Source organism: Octodon degus, unplaced genomic scaffold (assembly GCF_000260255.1).
Source record: "Octodon degus isolate 3935 unplaced genomic scaffold, OctDeg1.0 scaffold00004, whole genome shotgun sequence".
NCBI lineage: Eukaryota > Metazoa > Chordata > Mammalia > Rodentia > Octodontidae > Octodon > Octodon degus.
In genome coordinates this window covers 31,809,197-31,813,491 of record NW_004524580.1, presented here as the reverse complement: position 1 = coordinate 31,813,491, position 4,295 = coordinate 31,809,197, and the positions used below count along the sequence as shown (strand labels likewise).

Sequence of the window (4,295 nt, the reverse complement as noted above, 5' to 3'; positions counted from 1 at the left end):
TTTTTTTTTTTTTGGCAGAACTGGGGATTGAACTCGGGCCCTTGCGCTTGCCAGGGAAGCGTTTAGTCTACTGAGCCATCCCCCTGGCCCTTTTGAATAATTCCAGTTGATTTCTCTAGCTGACTATGCCTCTTCTCAAAATGCTTATTAGTTGTCCTGGATTTTACGTGGAACAATTTTTTTTTTTTTTCTTTTTGAGACAAGGTTTCATTATGCAGTTCAGGCAGGGTTGAGCTCACTTTGTAGCCAGCCCAGGCTGGCCTCGAACTTGCATCTCCCCTCCTGCCTCAGCCTCCCGAGGGCTGCAATCCAGCCCGGCCAAGCGCACCTTTAATTTGTGGCCATCTGCCTTCCAGTGTTGCATGTAGCGTGAGGAGCATAGAGAAGTGGATACCTTCCCGCTCCTCTTCTTCTCCGTCCTCCTGTTCCTGTTCATGACTGTCAGATGCGCAAGGCCTCCATGATACATAAATTCCTTTTCTTCGGCAGTTATTATTCAGTGATTGATATAAGAAAAATTTCCCTCCCGTTTGCCATTTAGGAATCCCCACGTCCTTCCAGAGGCCCGCGTTTCTGATCGCGGCGCACTCTGTGGAGCACAGCAGCAGCTAATACGCTGCACACTGGTGTCCTCGAGGTAGTTACTCAGAGCACAGGATACGGCCAAAGAAGGTCTCTCAGCAGTATTAGTACAAACCTTTCTTTTCAACTGAACTAAGCGACGCTGGTAGTATAACTGTCTTGTATTTTTTCCTTTTCCTTTCCTTTCCCCTCTCTCCCATCCTAGTTCCTCTTTCCTTTCAAACAATTTCTTCCCCTTTCATAATATCTATTGTACATTTTAGATCTTACTTACTCTTTTGGTTTTTCACACTAGGAGGACAATATGATGTTTACATGTGAGTCTGATTTATTTTCACATATGAATATGTGATCCAGCTTCATCCATTTATCGATAAAAGTCTGCAGTTTATCCTTCTTTTTGGCTGAGTAGTACTCCATTGTATAAAAAGACCACATCTTTTTTATTCGTTCCTCAGTTGGCGGGTGTTTGCACTGTTTCCAAGATCTAGCTGTTACACATTGTGCTGCTGTAAGCATGGGTGCGCACATGTCGCTGTGGTATGAGCTTTTATTTATTTATTTTTTTTGCGGAACCGGGGATTGAACTCAGGTCCTTGCGCTTGCCAGGGAAGCACTTATGCTACTGAGCCATCTCCCCGGCCCCTTTTTTTTTTTTTTTTTTTTTAAATTTTATTTATTTATGTGTGTGTGTGTGTGTGTGTGTGTGTGGCCAGCTCAGCCCACCAGGGGGCGGGGCTGGCTGGCATGTGGTGCTGGGGGATTGAACCGCGGTCCCTGTGCTTTGCTAAGCTTGTTCCAAGTAAGTGCTTTAGACCACTGAGCCATCTCACCTGCCTGGTATGAGCTTTTAAATTGTCCTAGGAAAATACTCAGAAGGGGAATAGCTGGGCTGAATAGGAACCTCTAATCCTGGTTTTTTGAGGAATCTCCACACTGATCTCCACAGTGGTTGCACCAGTGCATACCGCCAACGGTGGAGAAGGGCTCCTTTTTCTCCACAGCTCCTCTAGCCATTTGTTGATTTCAGGGTAATAGCCATTCTTCTGGGGTGAGATGGAATCTCAGTGTTATTTTAATTAGCATCTCTCAAATGACCAGTGTCTAAGAGACAGCTGAATAAATAGTTTCCCACCCTGGATCGGGCAACATATTTTACTCTATTTCTTCTCCATTCTGACTAGTTTCTTGGGAGTCAGTCTCTGGAAGTAGAATCATGAAGTCGAAGATTGTAGGTGCAGCCAGACTTGGTGGGCCATGCATAGAAAGGTGAGTCAGGAGGATCATAAGTTTGAGCCCAGCCTGGAAAGTTTAACAGCTTAGACCCTGTCTCAAAATTAAATTTTTTCCGCAAAGGGCTGGGGATGCAGCTCTCTGTGAAGAAGGCCCTGGGCTCACTTGCTAGTACCATTGTGTATGTGTGTGTACACTTTGGTATATTTTGAAATACATTGCCAAATAGCTTTCCCAAATTACCCATTTTCCTTTCCATAGCTATGTGTACTATGTTTTACCAATATTTAGTTGTAATTTAAAAAAAATCTTTATTTATTTTGAAATTATTTTATACTGTAGAGGAGTTGAAATTTTATGTACTCTTGTACTGGTTTTCCTTTCTTGTCTGTTTGCATCTTCTGCTTATCTTAGTATTTTTTTCAGGATATGCTTATTTTTCTTTTGGCTGGTTCAGCCCTTGCCAGGAATTCACTGCGGTCCCCTGCACCTGCCTAAGCCTGCCTGAACAGGCACTTTAGTCTGCTGAGCTATCTCACCGGTGGTAGGATAAATTTTTTGTGGCACGTATTTTTTACAGCTCACCATTTGCCTTTTAAATGTTTCTTCTTCTTCTTCTTCTTCTTCTTCTTCTTCTTCTTCTTCTTCTTCTTCTTCTTCTTCTTCTTCTTCTTCTTTAATGTTCATCTTCTGCAATTCTTTCCGTGGCTTATAAAGTTTTGGAAGTCTTCTTCAGATTGCGAATTCATGTTTTCATTTTTAAAATAGTGTTAAATTCTCTCATTCAGCAGTTACTTCCCACTTTCGTTGTGCCCACTCTGAGCCCACCTGTGTCCCCAGCATTAGGGACAGGATAGTGGGTAGGATATGGTGACTCTGACGCTTGGGTGTGGTGACACGTGCCACAGCTGCTGGTTGCTGTCAATGAAAACTCTAAAAGGCTGGGTCTATGGCTCTAACCTGAACCATGGGACAGACTGGCTTAATTATGGGGGTGATGAGATGCACACCTTGTACCTCTATAATTAGCTGATCCTGTCAGGCTAGTCTGGCTTGTTTCCTTTTGTACTTTTTTTTGGTCTTTTTGAGACAGGGTCTTGCTGTGCAGCTCACGCTGGCCTTGAGCTCACTTTGTAGCCCAGGCTGGTCTTGAACTAGAAACGATCCTCCTGCCTCAGCCTCCTGGGTGCTGGGATTACAGGTGTGTGCCACCACACCTGCCTCCTTTGGCTCCTATGTTGATAACCTCCACCCCCACAAAAGCAAACCTCAGTTCTTTGTGTCTTTAGCAAGAGGAAGGTATTTTTGCTTCCAGAACAGTGTGACTTTAGCGAGGCATGGGTTCACAACTGATTGGGACCCTGAGGGAACTTCGGGATCATCCAGATCTCTGCCTCCTCCTTATTTTGCCAGAGTTTAAGGAACTTTCCCAGTGGCAGCGCTGCAGTTGTGCCCACACTAGTGGCAGGGCTGAACGGGAGCAGATAATGCTTGTGTTTATGCACGTGTGCACACGCGCGCACACGGCCCCCACATGATATTGAAACAGAAAAGTTCACACCTTGCTAACAGTTTGGCAAGATGGCAGGCTATGTGTAGCAAGCCCGTTTCTTGTAGTCCTGTCATTCTAAGGCCCTGACATAACTGCATCCTGAGGCGGGTGCGTGGACAACTCCCAAAGGCTGCGTTGTTCCCTGTGGCGTTGTTCCCTTGGCCCTAGAGCGGGCTGCAGCGCGGCACAGACCGAGGGGCCGACTCCTTCCTGCACAACTGAAAGGGGGAATCTTCAAGGAGACCTTTCAAAAATGTTTATTTTTGTTAGATGTTTACCTGTTTACCTTCACTGTGGCAAGTTGGTCCGTGCATAGAACAAATCTTTTATGTCAGTATCAGATTTATTTGTTTTGTGTCTTTATCAAGTTCATTATCATAAACACAGACTAACAGCCAAAAAATTTTTTAAAAATGTATAAAACAATTACACTATATCAAGACACTTTTAGATACACTGGACATGCTGGATTACAAACACGTTTTTCTTTAGTGTCCGTTACTTTACACTTTATTTATATAGTGAGTTTTTCCCATAAGAAAAATCATGTGATACCCAAGCGTGTGTGCGTGTGTGTGTGTGTGTGTGTGTGTGTGTGTGTGTGTGAGTGAGGGTGCTCCTATTTTCCGTACTCCACTGTGTGTAAGCACCACATTCTCTTTGTCCATCCATCTGCTGATGGGCGCAGGCAGCTCCCGGGGTTCAGCTGTTGCGAGCTGTGCTGCGTGCGGCCGCGCGGGCCTCTCTGTGCCGTGAGGTCTTTCACTCTCTCAGGAAGGCACCCAGCGGGGATCTGCTGGGTTGGACGGACGCCTTGAGTCTGAACACTAGCAGCCCAGCTGTGCCCGTGTGTATCGTGAGCGGTTCACTGAGAAGCGCCAGGTGTGTATTCCCAAGAAACCAAATAGCTTTTTTATATTATATTATA

The 4,295-nt window shown here is 45.1% G+C and overlaps 1 long non-coding RNA gene across 1 annotated transcript in view; it reads left to right on the top strand.

Moving 5' to 3' along the window:
• LOC111817154 overlaps window positions 1-4,295 on the top strand; it is a 10,155-nt gene that overhangs the window by 3,200 nt on the left and 2,660 nt on the right. Inside the window, exon 2 of the long non-coding RNA XR_002821410.1 lies at window positions 2,673-2,675. This is a non-coding gene — a long non-coding RNA (uncharacterized LOC111817154). The remainder of the gene's footprint in view (window positions 1-2,672; window positions 2,676-4,295) is intronic.